This window comes from Lactuca saligna, chromosome 8 (genome assembly GCF_052625555.1).
Source record: "Lactuca saligna cultivar CGN05327 chromosome 8, ASM5262555v1, whole genome shotgun sequence".
In the NCBI taxonomy this organism is placed as follows: Eukaryota; Viridiplantae; Streptophyta; class Magnoliopsida; order Asterales; family Asteraceae; genus Lactuca; species Lactuca saligna.
Window position 1 is genome coordinate 172,169,451 of NC_136424.1, and position 22,546 is coordinate 172,191,996.

Sequence of the window (22,546 nt, forward strand, 5' to 3'; positions counted from 1 at the left end):
TTAATTAGGTTTTGAGTATTTATAGTGCATGCATGCACCGTAGATAGTTAACGTTCTACTCATAGATCTTTTGTAACCCTAACATGCCTCTATAGTTAAAATTCTTTATCGAGTTCATCTGAGGCGTGACTATTAATCTGAAAGACCCTAACTTTCATACTAAAGATATTGTTACTCCAAGTTACTCCAAAACATGATACATGCATATTTAAAAATAATATTTTACATTGATAATTTGATTACAAAAGATTGGATACAAACCGACTAAGTTTTAGTATATTACATAACTACCCAGGATATTAAAGCTTTTATACAAACGTAAACCCAAGTACGGAAGTAATAGTATAAACTATTCTAAATCTTCCAATAGTGTATGGCTATACTGGATGCTTATTACCTGCAATTGTTAAACATTGAGAGGGATAAGCGGTGACGCTTAGTGATTTCAATAATAGATACAATATAACGTTGTGCCATATATATACCAATATGACAGAAACAAGGGGGAGCAAAGAACAACAAAGGCATATGAGTTTCATATGACATGCTGTCGATATCAATGAAGAATTTGATTCAAAGATCTATAATCAATGATACGTAACAATTTCAATACTTGATATACACCAATAAAACTTCGGCAACATACACTTTCTTATTAAACATTTTGGTAGATTTCAGGCTTTTAGCCCTATCTAACCTTCTGCTAATGCTATAGGGTAGAAGTCGTTCTCTTACGAGACATGCTCTAAAAGGCCAGTGGCTACATACTAATACCATCGTGAATCTAAGTCCTTTCACTGATCACATGGTCAGAGGTACAACTTTGCTACCATAATAGCATGAAATAATAACACGGGATGATAACATGGAAAATCACATATCACATATAGCACATAACATAGAATTGTTCCTATATATTGAACTCACCGTGAAATAAACGGGGATTGAATGATATTTTGGGCAGTACTTCGGCTCTAAATATGACTTTCTATGACAAAACCGGAAATTTTAGTTGAAAATCAGCCTTACTCGGGCAAAGTTTCAACTTAAAAATTTAATTTTCTTGGGAACTTCGGGGCGTCGGGACTTGCTTTGGGGGTCGGATATGATACCGGGACATTGGGGTGTAAGAGGGGCTTGAGAGAGGATAGAAAGTGAAATAGAGTTAGAATTTGTAACATAAACATGGCTACCTTCGCATCCCTTTTATAGGGTATGAAGCTGCTGACTACGCTGGGCTTAGTCATCGGTACATTGGGCGTACTATGAGGCATCATCTGATCGGAACCCAGGCTCGGATGTGGCTGATACATGGCTTGCATGCGAAGACTGGCTACATGGCTGATCCAAGACCCTGCAATCCATACGTTGGGTGTACGAAGCGAAGTATGTTGGGCATACACCTTCGGATAAGTCTAAATTTTTTTTAAACTTCAAAAAATTCATATCTTTTTTGTACGAGCTCCGTTTTTGACATTCTTTATATCCACGTGTATGTGATATTATACTCTACAACTTTTGTTTAGACATCGTTGGCAAATTTTGAATTCATTTTTAATATTATATTTTTAACGGGTCGGGATAGGAAAAGTCATATTCTGATGTCCGTTTTCATCTGTCATTTTACCGTTGTATTACTATTGAAGAGACCTTCGATTCTTGTTTTGGTTGCGTCAGCTAAAAATCATTCGATCTTAGAAAAATAATAACCTCCTCATACAAAGTCATATTTTGACGTTCTTTTTATGAAAGTTCCCGGTTTAACGAATACTACAACTTTCATTTAGATCATATAAGCTAAAAAGTAGTTTATCAAAAACTTACTTTTTACGTCATACGACATTGTGTCGGTTCTATCGCGAAACTTCAATAAGTTATAACTTCTTCGTCATAAATCAGATTTCGATAAGGTTATAACTTCTTCATCATATATACTTAAACATTTACGTAGATAACTCACATGAAAAACATCATGAATACCTGCCAAATCTTCCGGCAATTACAAGAGGTATTCTTGTTTACTAATTCTCTGGATAATTTTGAAAGGTCCAACACATATAGGACTCAATCTTCCTCTCTTCCCGAATCACATAATGCCTTTCCATGGGGATACCTTCAACATTACAAATTCACTCACCTAAAGTTCTATGGGTCGTCTTCTCTTTACTGCATAGGACTTCTGTCAATCCTAGGCTGCTTTCACTCTTTCTCGTAAAATTCAAATCTTGTCAATGATGTCTTGAATCATTTCAGGACCACCAAGTGTTTTCTGTCCTACAACACGCCAACATAATGAAGTATGACATTTACTCTCATTTAGTGCTTCATATACCTTCGGTATATTTTCTACTATTTGGATTGTTCTCTCCGTCTGACCATCTATTTGGAGATAACAAGTTGTGCTGATAGTGACATGAGATCCAATAACATTGCATACTTGTCCAAAACTAAAAAGTATAGCTACTATCACGATCATAAATAATCTTTAGCGACACACCATGTCTCGCAACAGTTTCATCCAAGTATAGTTGTGCGTATTTTTCCATTGGATCTATCCGGGGTAGTCTAGGAAAATCATCGGGAAAAGCGTCAGGATATTCGGAAATATCAGTTACAGTTTTTTTCTTCTCTTTTTTTGAGGTATCAAATTTATAGGCTAGATAAGTAGAATACCCATTCAATATAAGTTTACGGGTTTCTAGGAAAGAGATTAATTTTAAGATTTTAAGTCTTTGTTTACTGTGGATATAAATAGGATTCTTCCCTTCGGTAGGGATGTGTACCATCTTTTCATAACACAAGAGTTATGTGTGGTTCTTTGACAACCAATTCATGTCGAGAATAATCTCAAGGTTTGGCAAGAAAATAGGAATCAGGTCAGCAAGAAAAAATAACCTTCAGTTTCTATGACAATATATATATAGATTTTATCAGCAAGTAATGATACACTTCGAATGGTATCTACATGAAATGATTGGGTGAATGAATAACAAACAATTTGGAAGGAATACGCGAATTGATGAGGCACAAAAGAATTTGAGGCATCAAAATTTAATTAGATGCGAGCAAGTCTAGAGTTGACGAGAAATAAGCCAATCACAACATTCGGGTCGTTGCGTGTCTCCTCAGTGGTAAACTGGATGCACGATCTTTAGCTTTTGGCACATCCTCCTTTTAGTTGGAGTATTCTTTGGTTGTTGAATACAAGCTTGACTTCCTACCATTTGAGTTAATGCTTTGAAACATAAAGAGTGACATTGCGTATCTCCAAGTCATGCTCGCGCTTTCGAGCATACTCAACAGCTTTATCGAATCACAAAATATTCCAATTGATCGTGAAATCATGGATTTCATACCATAATCCTTCATGAATAACTAAATTTTTCATCATCTTTATATTAGGTAACATCTCTAGGTAATGGTTGCTCCATCCTTTAATGAAGATCGGTATATTTCTATTGGCTAACTTGACCATCTTCATCCTAAATTTTCTGACTGAAGTTTCGTTACTACATAAGACATGGTTTTTTAAAGCAATCAACTCGCTTCACATATTTATATTAATCGGAATCGATTCTTTATGATCACTAAGGTTCGAATAGAAATCGTCTTCTTAGTAATCATCGAAATGAAGGTAATGACATACTTGAACAAAAACATAATCAATCACTAGCTTCTTGGTAACCTTGTGACTTTCCCTGATTCAAGTGTGAGTCCTGAGCTTCCAGTAGTATAGGCCTATACTACGATTCACACCTACTCATACTCATCTCAAGTATTATCTCGCATTTTTCCAATTCGCCTTTCAAAAGTTTTCACAAAGCGACTTATCACACATGAATGTGTTCAAATAAGTACATTTGACAATTTCCCCTAAACACAACTAAGGATTTCGCATTTCTATGAAACATATCTTGGATTTCTTATACTTACCTTCTAGAATCCTTTTCACGCATAAGCTCAATCTAGCATATCTTAATACTTTTCCCTATGTCGATATAAATTTCACATCCAAATTCTTCATATAAATTCTTTCTCGGGTAGTGTCTATTCTGCAAGAAACGCTATACCAAAATTTATCCTAGTAGTGTGGATACAAACGGTTTCCAACTTCCTGCATCATCTTCTAACTCATGCAAGTCATCGTGCATATTTGTTCATATCTATAACATCCCAAATTTCGAGTCCAAAAATTTTGTTTGTAATTAAGTAATTTATAAATTCGTTTACTGAAAAAATTGTCAATATCATATTAATCCATAAACCATCATGAACATGTCTCCAAAATCAAAACATCGAATAGTAGTATAAATCAGAGTACAATCCCATAAAGTCATTGCATAAATCATGTGTGTATGATGCGCTGCTACGCCGCCGACTCCTTCAAATTCGATGAAAAGGTACCTAAAACCACAACTGAAACTATAAGCACAAAGCTTAGTGAGTTCCCCCATCATACCACATATCATACAATCATACATTGTGCCAGACAATTCTGGGGTGCCCGACCTACCCATGTCAAGCCATTATGGGGTGCTGACTACCCGTGTCAAGCCATTCTGGGGTGATAACTGACCATGTTAGGCCATTCTAGGGTGTCTGCCTACCCTCCGGTCCATCTCACCCGGTCACGACGACTGTTTCACCCCTACTACTGTCACATAATAACATATCATAAACATGTTTTCATACATATATATGAGGTATCCGACCTAACCTTCGGTCCTAACAACCGATCGGGGGACTATTCCCCTCCTACTACCACTATCACATAGAACATAGCATACTAGCACATAGAACATATGAAGTAATAGAAAAACAGACAATCATCTCAACTGTAATCAACTACTAATTGGTCGGCCTTGGTGCCTCAGACCTGCTTCTACTAGAAGGTAACTCACCTCAATGTCGCTTAGTGTCTGAATTGTCCTCGGCGTGAAAATCGACTCTCCAAGACTCCTTAATCCCTACACGACCACCCTTCTAAGTTATCAATTTGTACTTGTAACCCTTAATTAGGGTCAACTCAAATCCGGTCAAAGTCAACTTTGATCAACATCCAGTTGACTTGACTCGTCAAGTTAGTCTACCAACTCGTCGAGTCCATACTCCTCCAACTCAATACAACTCTCGAATCTACTCGTCGAGTCTAGCGAGAACTCAATGGGTTCCCCTTCAATCATACCATACAGACCATCTTCAACCAATTCGCCAAGTTCCCCTTGAACTTGTTGAGTTCATATCCCTCATAAGAATGTGTTCAGTCTGTGACTCACCGAGTTGTATGAACAACTCATCGAGTCCAGCTTCACGGTTTGGGAGATTGCCTTGGACTCACCGTGTTTGCTCATAGACTTGTCGAGTCCTATGATTTCCATGTCTGTAATCTCATCCAAATTTGTTGAGTCCATCTCTAGACTCAACCAGACCCCCAAAACAACAAAGGTTGGGGAACCACTACCCGACTCACCGAGTCCCAAGAACAACTCATTGAGTCCACTAAGGTCCATGTCCATAAACTCGATTTCTGCTAAGCTTATCTCATCTAAAGGGTAGATCTGACCTATTAGGGTCGATATAACATGTAAAGTAATGAAATTTACATCCATGCATGGTTCATTAAGCTGAAAAGGACCAAAAATGAAACCTACAAGATGCATGGGGCTCTCGTGGCCATAGAGTTGGCACCTTTATGCCATGAGACCCCTCCAAAGACCAAGATCTGAAGCCATAACTCCATATTATACTACTCAACCCGAAAATGGCTTAGAAAGCCCTAAATATACCAAAATCCAAGTCCTAAAGATGATTAAACACATGGAAGATCAAGATAGAAGTTTTTTTTTTACCTTAAATGAGTTGGAAATGGAACACAGTCTTTGGATCTTCTAGCTTCAACTTGAACTCCCAAGCTCCTTTCCTCTTCTTAAGCTTCACAATCCATCAAAACGCAGAAAAATGGCCTTAGAACACTCCAACAATGCTAGGGTTTCAGGCTTATGTCTTTTGGAAGTATAAGTGACGATAGAGGCTGAGATGTGGAGAGATAAGTTTTTAAATATGGTGCAAACCTTCAAATTTCGGGCTTCACTCAAACAGCATCTACTCTCCGAGTCGGTCTCCCTACTCATCGAGTAGATCACTTAAACTTCACACGGATTACGAGTCAACTCAACGAGTTGGGCCCCCAACTCGTTGAGTCCCAAAGAAAAATATAAGAATTTCGTGAATTAAATGCATACCAGGAATCGGGTGTTACAATTTCATTATCCTTCCATGACATTGTCATTCCTATATGTGAGTAAATCTTCTTCTCATGGGTGTATCTTTAAAGTATTCTTCATATGAATCTATTTAAGGTAGTCTGCATTATAGCTGCATCTCAGCATGTTTTTCTAGCTTCAACTTGGTTCTCTGTCATTCCTAACATCTCTTCTCATACAATACTAAGAGTGTATATCTTCTTCAACTAGGTACTCTACCTTACTTTAACAAGTAAGTCACTCAGCCTTATTAAATACTAAGTCTGGAAACTTTATCATCCTTTCCATTTTAATTTTCATTTAAGTCTTCTAAAGCTTGCACAACATCAATTTCGATACTGTCAAAGTATTTATCTCCATATTCGGTTTCCTACTCTATAAGCAATCATTGCATCAATCTGGATAGTGATGGAACAACTTCATGGATTACGCCAAAAACATTTATCTCGTACGAATGTACTTTGAATATACAACATTCTTCCAACAGTGTTATTATTTCATTAAAAATAATTTGAATGTACAACACCACTCTACAGGTACATCACTTAATAAATATTAGTTTACGATATCCGTCGATCGTTTATCTATAAAATTATCGATGTCGACTATCATAAGTGTTTTTATCACTTTGAAAAGTTTCATATCAGTTCTAATACATAAATTTTAGACTCTGGAATACATAAAATTTCCTCTTCCATACTATGGTCGGTAACAAACCTTAAACTTTCTCAAGTAATAGCAATATAGGTAAGAAACCTAAGGCATGATATATTTATTTATCATTTAGCATATATTAGAATATAAGGCATATCTCCAAAATATTCTAGTCTTTGTGTCCATTTAGGTATTCAACCTAAAATATACTTGATACACATTGTATCATCATCACTTAGCAATCCATGTTTAAGTCTAAAATTTCTCAAAATTCCTAGTTCACTTAAACTAATTAATATTTTAGAATACTAGGGTTTATCACTACCCAATACCCCACTTAAATCTTTCTTATGGTTTGTATCCATATGCTTTCAATGAATCCGGTCATATATTGAACTTCCAATAGTTTAAGTCTAAATACTAATATGTAGTATTTAGTTAACTTAAACTACTACTCTGATACCATGATTTAAAGACCCTAATTTTCATACTAAAGACATTGTTACTCCAAGTTACTCCAAAATATGCTACATGCATATTCAAAAATAATATTTTACATTGATAATTTGATTACAAAAGACTGGATACAAACTGAATAAGTTTTAGTATATTACATAGTAAAAAAGTAATAATATAAACTATTCTAAATCTTCGAACAGTATATGACTATACTGGATGCTTATTAACTACAATTATTAAACACTGAGAGGGGTAAGCGGTGACGCTTAGTGAGTTAAATAATAGATACAATATAACATTATGACATATATATATATATATATATATATATATATATATATATATATATATATATATATATATACTAATATGACAGAAACAAAGGGGAACAAAGAAAAACAAAGGCAGAAGAGTATCATATGACATGCTTTCCATATCAACGAATAATCTGATTCAAAGATCTATAATCAATGAGACATAACAATTTCAACTTGATATACATCAATAAAACTTCGGCCCAAATGGCACAGAAGACATACACTTTCTGATTAAACATTTTGGTAGATTTTAGGCTTTTAGCCCTATCTAACCTTCTGCCAATGCTAATAGGGTAGAAGTCATTCTTTTACGAGTCATGCTCTACACGGCTAGAGGGTACATACAAATACCATCATAAATCTAAGTCCTTTCACTGATCACATGGTCAGAGGTACAACTTTGCTACCATAATAACATGAAATAGTAACATGAGATAATAACACGGAGAAACACATAGCAAATATAACACATAATATACAATTGTTCCTATATATTGAACTCACCGTGAAATAACTGGGGATTAAATGATAATTTGGGCAACAATTCGTCTCTAAATATGACTTTCTTTGACGAAACGGGGAATTTTAGTTGAAAACCAGCCTTACTTGGGTAGAGCTTCGACTTAAAAATATAACTTTCTCGGGAACTTCTGGGCAATGGGACTTGCTTTGGGTGTTGGGTATGATAACGGGACTTCGTGGATGTTAGAGGGGCTTGAGATAGACTAGAAAGTGAAAGTGAGTGAGAATTTGTAACATAAACATAGCTTCCTTCGCATCCATTTCATAGGGTCCGAAGCTGCTAAGTACGCTGGGCATAGTCCTCGGTACATTGGTCATACTACGAGGCGTCATTTGATCGGAACCCAGGCTCAGATGTGGCTGATACGTAGCTCGCATGCGAAGACTGACGACATGGATAATCCGAGACCCTGTAATGCATACGATGGGCATACGAAGCGAAGTACGTTGGGCGTACACCTTTGGATAAGTCTCGAATTTTCATTTATTTTTTTTATTTAAAAACTTCAAAAATTATTATCTTTTTCATACAAGCTCTGTTTTTAACGTTGTTTATATCCACGCGTAGGTGAGATTATACTCTAAAACATTTGTTTAGACTCCGTCGGCTAATTTTGAATTCATTTTTAATATTATGTTTTTAACGGGCCGGGACAAGAAAAGTCTGTTAAAAATTCATAACTTCTTCATCCGATGTCTGTTTTCATCTGTCTTTTACCGTTGTATTACTATTGATGAGACCTTCGATTCTCATTTAGGTTGCATCGGCTAAAAATCACTCGATCTTTATTTCGAGTTTTTAGTTGTCTACTGCTATTCCAAAACATAGAAAAATCATAACTTCCTCATACAAAGTCAGATTTTGACGTTTTTTTATGAAAGTTCTCAGTTTATTGAATACAACTTTCATTTAGATCATATAAGATAAAAAGTAACTTATTGAAAACTCACTTTTTACATCATACGGCGAGGTGCCGGTTTTATCGCGAAACTTGAATATGTCATAACTTCTTCGTTATAACTCGCATTTTGATGAGGTTTTCACCAAAATGTTTCTAATGAGATTCTTTACAACTTTCAATAATATAATTTTACTCATTTTCAACTTTATATTTTCGTTAATTTTCAATATTTGACTTTTGATTGGAATGTCATAAGACTTCCAATATTATCCGAATGATTGTAAACATAGTTTTACTTCATTTCTCGTAAAAACTATCTGTTAGAACTCAACGCTCAAAATTATACAATATATCATAATATTATTTACTTTTAAAGTTACAAAACACAATAACTGAACGTGTATGTTACATAATCATTCAGCATCTGTTTGATCATCTTTGTGTTCTTTACTTGCCTGTTTGAATTTAATCGATCATCAAGGATTTTCATCCCAACAATTAGTATAAGAGCAGGAGATTGTGTAATCTATACACATCTCTTCTGTTTGTTGAGCTACTAGGGTTTCCATTAATATAGGATCTTGTTTAGTCCTCTTTATTGCTTTTCTGATGACTTACATTGATCTTTATATTACCCTATTATTTGTTTAGTATGCACATCTAATTTGTAACAGGTATCGAAGAAATCATCACCATGCAGCACCACGATTCTAGTATTAACTCCTTAAATATCTCAATCCGTATTGGATCAAATACAAGGATCCCGATTCTTTTTCCTCATGAGTATGAAGTTTGGGCGCTCCATTTTGAAGATTATGTTCTCAGTTCAGATGATAATGGTTATCTGATATGGGAAGCCATTACTCTAGGTCTATTCGTTCACACAGACACCAAAAGAAAAATCAAAACTCATAAAGAATACAACCAACTGCTTCTTGACGTGAAAGATGTGCATTAGGATGAGAAAGAGACTTATTAGCAACATTAAAGCTATGAGGATCATCATATTTGCTTTGCAGGCAGACACGTTTTGTTTGGTTAGTTCGTGTGATACTGTCACACCTCGACCGTCGGCGGAAACACCGAGAAGTGTAATGTCATTTCTTGTATCACAGTTGTCAACTTCTTGAAAACACATGCATTTTAAAAATACATCAACATAAAGTTGGTGAGTTCATAGTTTTTAACTCCATATAAAAATAATACATTTTCCAAGTTTAAAAAGTATAGTTTTAAAAGTATCATTTTAACTCTCAAACATTTAGTATATATATCCTAGGTATAATGGTTTACTTACCAAATAAGTATATACCTATAAGTTCCTTGAACCTAGAGTATAAGTATAAATGTTTGTAATTTCATACAAACTAAGTTGCTACGTATAAATCTTACTTCAATTCTATACGAGTAAAACTGCTATAAATAAATCTATTTCAATTCTATATGAGTAAGTAGGATAGGTATAGTGGTCTACTTAATATACAAGTAATATATCTACTAGATTCTTATACTTAGAGTATAAGTCTGTGGGAAACTTATACTTCACATTCATACTTGTATATCGACAAAGTATAACGCTTCTAAATTTATGTTACCATAAGTCTGTAGTTGCGACTGTACGACTTAGTTTTATGCCTTTGGTTATTATTACAAGGATCACACCTGGTGGTAGTTACTGTTGGGTTATGAGCATTCTAACACTCCTAAGTGTGCATGCAACCCTAAATACCTTGGATCTATGTTTTCTCTATTATACATGCAAATATGAACGTCCAAGGTATTATCCTAATCTAGCATACATAAACAATCAATAAAGCAAGATAGAATACATACCTCTTTGATGTAGAATGTCTTCATGAAGCTTGAGTGCCTAGTGCCCCAAGTGTGACACCTCAAATGGTTCACACAACACCATAAACACTTGGAATAACTTAGAGAGAATTCTACACTTCATGAAATCGGCTAGCCCTCTCTAGAATAATCTAGTGTCCGATTTTGGGAAGAATAATATCTTTATATAGTGTTACAATTAGGGTAAACCCTAATTGTCATGACTTTCCATTTCCTTGGATCCATGGGTTCAAATACACCATGGAGCATCCATGGAGCATCATATGGGTTTTGGCCCAACTAGATAATCCATGGAGCATTAGCCCACTATATAAGTATGGATGATTTACACAATCAACCCATATATTTAATTAGTCTTCTTTTGATCACTTAATTAATCCTAGATTAATTCTTGATCAATACTAATTAAATAATCTTATTATTCTTATTATTAATATACTAGAACTTATAATATATTAATAACCGTAAGTATCTTATTTCTCTCATTATAGTCTATCCAAGTGCATGGTGCCATGCAACCCAAATGGACCATGCCGGGTCGGGTCAAGTCTTACCAATTATAGTTATGGACTTAGACATTAATCCAACAGTCTCCCACTTGGATAAATCTAAAACTATTATTGCGTATGACTTCAGGAACCAACTGGCAATCGTAGCTCTCAAAAGCTTTTGTCAAACTCTGACCTTGTAGATGAACTCTGATCTTGTCAATGACTTGTCCATTAGATAAGGGATCATATATTCCTCCATTCTAGATATCATATGGACTGAGACATGGATTATAATCATTCTCTCTGTCCATTAGTTGTTTCCCGATTTCCGATTTATGACGACTGACTAATTGAACAAATCAAATCAGTCCTGGCCCGGCCGAGCACTTCCATTTGTCATCATCAAATCATCGAGGGGCCCACAGATATCGCTTTTATCCCGAAGGTAAAAGGAATGGATAAACTTCGACTCATATGGCTTGTTCTACTACTTGTTGAATCATACACAAAGACACGTTTTATAACATCGAGTTACCAATGCGTTTCGTGTAATCAATGTACTATCAACTCATAGTAACAACTCATATCTCTAGGTTTGAAGAATATAAGATATTATCGTCTCATGATCACTCGTGATAAAATCCATGAAGTGATTCCAATGAGCGCGGGTTGAATCCAATACTCAGAACTTATGAGCACTCATGAGTGTTGTAGCCCTTTGTCCAAGAACTTAGACCTCTACAAGCCAACCGATGACAGTCTTAATTCATATCTACTTCCAACATATGACCGACTGTGGATGGTTTGAATAACTTAGTCATTCCGGAAGAATAACCTACTTTATTCGGGAAGTCAAAACATGCAAAGTGAAACACAATAATAATTGAATCCAATATGGTCTCAGAACTTATGAATATAAATAAAACACTTTTTATTTATCACCATATGATTACACATTATTTATTGTATATTGTTTCAGCTATCAACTTTATTCTTGAATTTAAAACAATAGTTGTCCCATGCTCCAAGCGTGTACACTATGTTTTCTAAACACTAGTCATGCCATACACCAAGTATGCATAATATGTTTGTCTATGATCTTTACTTTGTGAACTAGATCAATTGAACATAATCTTCAATGATTCTCTTTTCACACTCCCAAATCCTTACTGCAAATGCAAGAATTCCAAATTCATGTCATTTACTGAAATCTGTTAGATTCTAAACTTATATGCATTGATCCTCTTGTAATGATTATGCACAAAGTCAGAAAGACTTAACAACAATCATTACAGAGCATTCCAAAGGAGATCAAGTCCTTGGAACCAACCTTCTTGCATTAAGTTTCCTTAATCTTACACAGATTGAAAATTCTAACTTTGAAACATTTCTAGATTCCATTTCGACTATCACTTCTGAACAAGAGTTGCCTCCTTACAGATTATGTCAATATGGTCCTTCCAGAATTATCACTATACTTCCAACTGTCCTTGAGCAACCAATCTTTGGTAAACCTTATATTGTGCTCGACAATTGTTTAATCCTTTTAGTCACATCCAGTTCTAAACCTTTTCCTTTCTTAATGCCCCAGGCATTTGGAAAATTTTTAGAAAGGATGAATATAGCACATGTAATCGGTCCTATATCCGAAGCATATGGGACACGATTCATGATGTCTCACATAAAGGCTAAACCAGTCTTTTGCTATAACATTTCCATTTCTATTTGCCAAGTTCTCATAATTCAGATTATAAAAAGGGATGCCGTAATCATAATCGAATTTTAGAACGCAAATAATGGACCCATATACAAAATTTCCTTATGTTGAGCCATTCCAACATGAAATTCATATATATCCTTGACTAAATGATTAAAACCGCACGATCTAAGCTTATAGATTTGAGATGAAGTATAATTTCCTCTCTCTTAATTATAGCAAAACAAGTTTTTCCCAAATGAAACCTTTTGTTTTCTATAATTAACATTGCTAGCTCGCAATACTTATCGTAATTATCATGCTCCCACTAACATGATGATTATTAGCATAACACTTATGCTCCCACTAGCTTCGACATGTACTCAGAAAGCTCGACTTCTAGAAATCAATACTTTATTGACTTTGTTACCAAAGTTCAGATTTCTGATACTAGATTGTTTTGATAAGACTTTATCAAAAACATACACCTTCCCTTAGATAGCTCATGGGTGTGTCAAAACAATTTTAAGAACTATGAAAAGGGATGCCGTAATCATAGTCTTGATCGTTTTGACCTTTGCCATTTCTCACAAGTCCAAGTTAGTGTGCCGGTAAACCACACACGCTCCACTAACGACTTTGAGAATGCAAATATCCCAATTGATATCTAGCTAAAATCTACTTAGTGGAAGTGTTTCCTCACCATCATTTTCATGAATTAGAGAGAAACCTTATGAAACTTAGATTTATTGGTGTATGAGTTCTTATCCATGTGAATTGTCAAAACCATAGTCACAAGACAAGGATAATGACAAATCCAAACTCATATGGACTGAACTCAATCTTAATTTCTTGCCACCTGGTAGCTCAAGGGCCTACCATTGCTTCCAAGTTGTTGTGCAACACATTGAGAGCTCTAAGAACTCATATGCAAAGCCAACTTTAACTAGAATGGGCACAGAATATGTCAACACGATAGGTTATAAACCTTAAGTCGTGTGCTAGTGAAGAACTTTAGGTTTCATTCTTGATTAGTTCTTGAGACTTTCAAGACCTTTAAGACTCCCACTGTCCTCTTGACATATAAGACTTCCTTGTCAAACATTCAAGAGATAGTGTGGATTCTAATCAAGACAAACACTTCACATAATTGGCCTAAGTTGATCTTTGTTTTTATCCAAAACATCACAACTTACCAATTCCAAATGTACAAGAGTAGAAAACTTTTACTCTTACATTTGACACGTGTTTTTAAACCTTCTTAAAGACATGTCACTCAAGTTACAATCTGGAGTATGACTCTAAGACTTGTATTGGAACGAAGTATGACTCATCTTCTTGATTTAACCATTTCAACAATTCAAGATCCCTTCTTCTTAGTCATAAGAATGAACTAAGACTTCCTTAGAGAACAAATTTTGATATGGTTTCTTAATCATTAAGATGATCACAAAGCTGATACTAAAGTACTCTCCCATCTTTTCAGATTTGAGAAACTTTTATCCTTTTGCCTAACTTGATTCTCCTTATTCGCTCTGCCTTACATTGGAACATTTTCCAATGTCTCAGAGTTACACTTAAGCTTGTAAGTATAATCATATTTACTGAGCTTTAGTAAACTATGACGAATAGCCTTATTTCTTTTGTGGTGGACTTAATCAGTGCACATGACTATGTACTCGATCCCTTAGTCCATTACTTGACTCACACATCCATGTGAACAAATAATTAGTCTTAATTTTTCCAATACTTGAAAGTTCTCATCCATCATGCTATACAACTTGCATGATTCCAAGTCCCGGTCCAATTGGGACTTTGGATGATGAGAATCTTTCCTTATTTGGTAAATTTAGACATTACCACAAATGAAGGAATCAATTTCATACTTCCACTCTTGCTATTAATGGAATTATATAAGCAACAATTTTTCCTTAAATGCCATTGTAAGGATATTTTAAAATAAATAAAACCAAAATTTTTCCTTTTATTTTAAAACTATGCGGAAAAACTTATCCTTACAATCCATATGAAAACTTGTTGTTATCTATTCCTAAGCAATATCTCATAACTCCTAAGAAGTAGCTCAAGAATCCGATTTTCGAACTACGCGATAGAAATCCATCTATGCGATCAGATTCAGCATATTCTTTCTTTAAGTTCCTTTACTTTTCTTTGATTCTTAAAACATTACAATGTGACCCAGTCACATCATGTATCAGGAATCTCAGAATAGAAACTTAACAGAGTTAGAGTAGTGGACTTTACCTGAAGTAGAGTCAACCTTATTGACTTTAACATCCTTAGGTAAATTTGGCAGCTTCACAACTAATGACCCTTTCTTTGGCAATATAAACATATGGACCCTTTGATAATGGTACATGAGACTATCACAGACTTAGACTTTTCTCTTTACCATTTGATCAACCGAGTTGACTATGGCCGATCCCTTTCCATTGGGAAGAGAATGCTTTTTCTGTATTTCCAGTGTCACCATTGTCAATGTCCATAAAGTTTCAGGAAGTTGATCTTAACAATAGATAAGATCATTAAGGGTCTTGTCATAGTCTATTTCATAGGTGTCCCAAAGGAACTCACTATGTGACTTAGAAAGTAATTGAACCACCAACTTTCTCAAGACATTGACACCCTTCTCTCCCGGCTTGTCAATATGTGACAGATCTCCAAGATGTGATCACACCTAGACCTTGTCTTGCCAATAGGGTTAGAGTGACCTTAAATTTTTCAAGAACTTGTGGGTTAGGGAGAATAATTGGAGGGGGAGAAAGAAGTATGATTTCCATGGGATATCATCTTCATTTAGGAAAGCTTGTTTCAAGAGATTTGGGAAGATCATAAATGTCTAAAACAGACATGTTTTGGGAGATATTCAAGATAGTTAATCTTAAAGTCCTTAATATGACACCCAATATGAAATATTAAGGCTAGGACCCAACATACTATTTTATAACTTAGAAGAGGTATGCCGTAATCCAAGCTATAAAACAATTTGAAGGTAGGTGAATGACGATTCACCAATTTCCACCAAGATAAACGAAATGTATTATTAGCTTTTAATTGGTTTTGAAACTCCTAGATCTTTTGAGATTCATTGAACTGTTCAATGGCATGTTTCAATCTCGAGTGTGCCCTTCAGGTTTTGTGACTGGGATGCCAAGGATCACAAAACAAGGTGTGAAGTAACCATGCAAATTACTTGGTACCCTTAAGTGTTTATCACTCAATCGATGTGCCGGTTAACCACACACACTCCATCGATACTATGATAAACATTAAGTTACCCTTTGCCTACCTTGTTAAATACGAGTTAGTGTGCCGGTTAACCACACACGCTCCACTAACCGACTTAAACAAAGTGCAAAGTGTAATTTCATGGGTTAGCACCTTATTCACATTTTCCTAAGTAACTAAGATTGGGTATTATTAAAAGTTTAGTTACTTAGTATTTATCATTAATACTTTTAATGAAGGGAGAATTATAGTCCTGTCAAACCCGTTCGGCTAACGACCCTCCACCAGTCAAGCAAGCGGTGGGTGAGAGTGGACACCCATTAAGTTGCCATTTTATAGGCAACAACCTTATACCCACCTTATAGACCGGCTTCGTGAATGAGGCGTACTAGCGGTAAGACCGACTTTACTCTTATACATATAAATATTATTAACTTATAATATTATAAAGTATAAGGGTTGAATTTTAACTTTTAAAATTCAAAGGGCTAACTTGGAATTAAAGTATTCATAAGAGAAAACTTTACAAATTCCAAAACTTGAGGGCAAGTTTTGAAACTATTCAAAACTAATTAATTCCATAACTTATGTATTTAAAGTAGTTTTAATCCAAAAACTCTTCAAGTCCCATAACTTGTGGACAAATTATGGAAGACTTTAAACTAATAAAGAATTAACCTTTTCTTTATTTTATAACTTATGGAATTAATTAAGGTTACATATTTTATTTATTTATTTATTAATGAAGTGACTCTTGAACCTCCATAACTTAAGGACAAGACTCTTCATCTTTTGTAACCATTGCCAAATTTTATGAGTTTTTATGAAACTTAAATGTGACTTTTCATATAACTTGAGGACAAGTTACAAAAACACATTTTAGAATCAACTCTTAGATTAATTTGGATTGAAAACAACTTTTTCACTCAACTTTTCTATTAATCTAAGCAACTCATAAGAACAAGATAATTCAAATCAAACTTTTTCATGTAATTAGTCTAACCTTTAAACTAATATAAAACATGAATCTATTGACAATTATCTTTGAAAATGGATTAGCATGAACATTACCACATTAAAAAACAAGTTTATAAGTTCAAAACAACTTAGGGTAATGTTCCTAGTCCATTTCTAGCCAAAAACCTCGAAGATATGTTGTCTGGGGTCCAACTCGTCGAGTGCATGAACTCAACTCGGCGAGTTGGATGCATTTTGCCTTGGACTCATCGAGTCCCTTCATGGACTCGGCGAGTCAGCTGGGCTGACAGCATCAAAACTCGATTTTTCAGCTTCTATTGCAGGTATAACAAGAAAACAAGCCTAGGCTCTGATACCACTGTTGGGTTATGAGCATTCTAACACTCCTAAGTGTACATGCAACCCTAAATACCTTGGATCTATGTTTTCTCTATTATACATGCAAATATGAACGTCCAAGGTATTATCCTAATCTAGCATACAAAACAATCAATAAAGCAAGATAGAATACATACCTCTTTGATGTAGAATGTCTTCATGAAGCTTGAGTGCCTAGTGCCCCAAGTGTGACACCTCAAATGGTTCACACAACACCATAAACACTTGGAATAACTTAGAGAGAATTCTACACTTCATGAAATCGGCTATCCCTCTCTAGAATAATCTAGTGTCCAATTTTGGGAAGAATAATATCTTTATATAGTGTTACAATTAGGGTAAACCCTAATTGTCATGACTTTCCATTTCCTTGGATCCATGGGTTCAAATACACCATGGAGCATCCATGGAGCATCATATGGGTTTTGGCCCAACTAGATAATCCATGGAGCATTAGCCCACTATATAAGTATGGATGATTTACACAATCAACCCATATATTTAATTAGTCTTCTTTTGATCACTTAATTAATCCTAGATTAATTCTTGATCAATAATAATTAAATAATCTTATTATTCTTATTATTAATATACTAGAACTTATAATATATTAATAACCGTAAGTATCTTATTTCTCTTATTATAGTCTATCCAAGTGCATGGTGCCATGCAACCCAAATGGACCATGCCGGGTCGGGTCAAGTCTTACCAATTATAGTTATGGACTTAGACATTAATCCAACATTTACAAGCATCACACATTGTGGTAGTTACAAGGATTACACATTGCGGAAGTACAAGAATCACAACTTGCGGTAGTACAAGGATCACACCTTGCGGAAGTTCAAGAATCACACCTTACGGTAGTACAAGGATCACACCTTGTGGTAGTTTCCGCATGCTTCATCGACATTGGAAGGTAGTAAATTAGGAAAGCTTGTCACCTGAATATCGTTGGGTTGGAGCTCGTAACCATGGGTCGGGTTTTCAACCCGTATAGATCCATATATAACTTCTTCGCTCACACGGGATTAACAGTTACAGGTTAGAGGATTTCCACTAAGATTTCCAATCTTAGTTGATGAATACAATAGCTCATGTAAACTTTGACGGCGTTCTATAGTTCTAACAACAAAATCATTTTCGTGTCTAAAACCCTAAATTACTAGACTATGCTTTTAAACATTACTCCTAATTTCTAGGCAGTATAACATCTATAACTTGAAGTATAACCAGGATTTATCTTGATATAAAACCAACGGTATATATATATATATCACATATCAAGTTTTATCTTGACATAAAACCAACAATAAGAATATACTTTATAAATTAGCATATAGAACTTCCGAATATAACTTCAGAACTATATCGCACACAACATATATATCGAATCCTAAGTATAACACAACATCTACATTATTATAATAACATGCTAACAAGTTGATACTAGTTGTATATATTCAAAATATTATATTTAAACCACTATATCCCGTTTAATATAACTATCTACGTTGATACTAATATACTGCCATATAGACATAATATTAACGTATATACAATATTTAGCATGCGTTTTCCCCCGAAAACATTGAAAAGTGGGGCTGTGAAACTCACCCTAGTAGCGTGATCTATAGAATCTAAACGCACAGAGGCTCGTCGTTGTCAGGCTCGGGAAGGAAAACGGCCTTCGGAAACGAGAGAGAAAGAAACTGGAATATGAAAAGATTGAAAGAGCTTTAATTGCTATTTATAGGCTGATTTTGGCAAATTCATGTCGTGAACAGGATAGGTTCACGTCGTGAAATTCCATGAGTTATCCGATAGCTTTAACAGGTGCTTTCTAGCCCCGATTCGTGTCTTGCAGCGTCCTCACATTGCGAGAAAACCTTGATCACGTCGTGAGCTTTTTGTATTGTTCCATAGCCTTCTAGCTTCAAAATGTGATGGTTTGACTCCTCGCATCATGAGTTTTTATGCTCGCGTCGTGAGTTTAGTCAGATTAGGGTTTCTGACAGCAACATCTTCGGAAGGCCATAACTTTTGCACACGAACTCCGTTTTTGATGTTCTTTATATCCACAAGTAGGTATTTAGGAGTACTACAACTCTCTTTTAGACTACAATATCTAATTCTAAGCCTATTTTAAATTCCTCATATTATAGAGATTTATAGTGTTCGGTTTATCATAACTTCTTCACGCGAAGTCTGATTTAGACGTTCTCTATATTTTTGGAATCGTATGGACGTATACTTTGAGTTGTATCATAAAATATATATGAAAGTTCATATTTATGTTAGAATTTATCATGAACTACATAGTAGGTTTACTACATTACTAGTTTAACAAAATCACATTACATGATTGGTATAATCACATGTGATTGTTATTGACCTATTTCGACTAGCGTTATAGAGATTGTGAAAGCTATATGGGACATACACAAGGAACTTTAATCCACTGACTCAGATCTATAGCATTCGACTCAAACACTCCTACTTTCAGGGTTTGCGTCTTTCGCGCAAAAGCCAGAGGAAAATCTAAGCCAGACCTTCAATTGCTACAACCATCTTATCAACAAGATGACCAAACACAACATTGGACGAGAAGTGATCGAGCAGAAGGTTACTTTCATGAATTGGCTTAGGTCCGAATGGATGGAAGTTATTTCTACAGTTAAGGCCCACGAGCAGTTTAAAAGTTATTCTTTGGCTAAGTTGTTTCTACAGTTAAAGCGAAGTGTCGAAGGAAATGAAAGTTGTTTCCAGTATGCAGTCTCTAGCTCTTGTTGCGAAAGGCAAGACTGTTGCAGAGGATGAATTTGAATCAGATCGCTCTAAATGTAATCTTACAAATGAGGAGTATGCCTTGATGGTTTCGAATCCCAAGCGGTTCGCAAGGAAGAAATTTCCATTGAACAAAATCTGAAATTGGCAAGGTAGTTATCACTCAAAAAAGGTAAAGGAACAATGTAAAAGAACTTCTAAAAAGGGAGATGAGAAAAAGGAGAAAAAGGTCGTTGGTGACTCTGGCTATGACTGTAACTATTTTCATGGAAAAAACCATTTGGCCAAGGATTGCATGCTAAGGAAGTAGAATGAGAGGAAATAAGGAGAGGATGATGAGACGTACCACAAGAGAAAGTTGGAGGAGATCAAGAAGAAGAAAACCACTGATAACTCTACGCCTGCTTTGATTGTGCAGGAAAATGTTGTTGAAGATGAGTTTGGAGGAGTTGAAGTTTGGTCAACAGATTATGAAGATGATGAGGTTCGCAAGCCCATACATGGAAGGGGGTTCGTTGCAAAGAAAGAGAGTTCCCAGTTCCCTAGTAGGTATTTGATGGTTAAAAATGCAAAGGAGTACCACTGGAAGTGAAAGGGGAGACAACAACTATTTCACAGCACGGCCAGTTCCAGAACAGATCAATGAGTGGGAACAACTGATTAACAAGGTAAACTCCATTCTTGAATCTCTAAATATACTTGTTTCTGAATATGAAACCGAATTAAACATTTACTTTTTCAAGCATTAGTGATAGTTTAAAATGAACACGGTTAACAAAATCTAACCTAAATGATCAATTGAGCAGGGTTTCATCAAAAAGCGATGAGAGGCATATATGGATTGAGAAGATTGAGTTAGAGTCATCTAAGTCTAGGGATCAATTAATTTACATGCAATGTGACAATTTGATGCTTTTAAAACAACATAACATTTTATGTTTGATTGCTAAAAGGCTTTACTTTAACATTACTCAGTTGCACCTTGATTGTGGAATTGGTGAGAATTCATAAGATGATTTTACCATTTCTTGAATTAAAGGAACAGGAAATAGACGTCGGTTGTTACAAATGCGAATCCATAGTTTCGTCAGGAGAAACATCTGATGCATACAGGGTTGGACTAGAACGAACTGAATCATATATTCAGTCCAAAGACCACAAAAACTTGTTGAAACAACTTTTGGATGAAAACGATAAAAAGTAAATCAAATATGATACTGCTATGAAATTCGACTCATTGAGTGCCAAATTGAGTCCAGAAAACAAAATAAATGTTGAAAGCACATTTGAATTCGGTGAGGACAGCGATATGAGTGAAATTTAACTGGAGGATGAAGTGGATTGCTCAGAGTTTGTTAAAAACGAACCTTAACCTATGAAATATTTGATTTCTGAAAATTTTGTTGAATTCGCATGTATTTCTCAAGATAAACCAAAAACATTAAAAGCAAAAGCAATTGTTTTTCCTAAAGTCCAAACTGTACCCAATCAAGTGTTTGCCACTGGAGGACTAGACAAAAATCAAATGTAATACCCCGATTCTTAGGTATTGCTTAAATAAGATTTATTGGGTTGATCTCTATTCGACGAGTTGGTTGACCTACTCATCGAGTAGCAGCTGGATGAGATCGCGTGTGAAGTGACCTACTCGATGAGTCCATATTGGAAGTCGGCAAGTAGGAGATGGCAGATGAAACCCTAAATCTTGGGGTTTGCACCACTATTTAAAGGAGGCTTAGCCTCCTTTGGCCTCTTTGCAGTCTTTGAGAGCCCCTTAAAACCCTTGGTGTGGTGTTTGAAGCTTGGAAAGAAAATCTTGGAGGAAGAAAGCTAAGAGTGCAAAGGAATTGAAGCAATGAAGGCGTGTGAAGTAGTATTTACCTCAGCTAGCATCCTTTGGAGGTATCGAAGTGCCAATCCTTACTTCCCTTTTTCCCTTTTGTTGAGTTTATAGGGCTTTTATGGATTTTCAAGTTGGTATGATGAGCTATGGGATAGA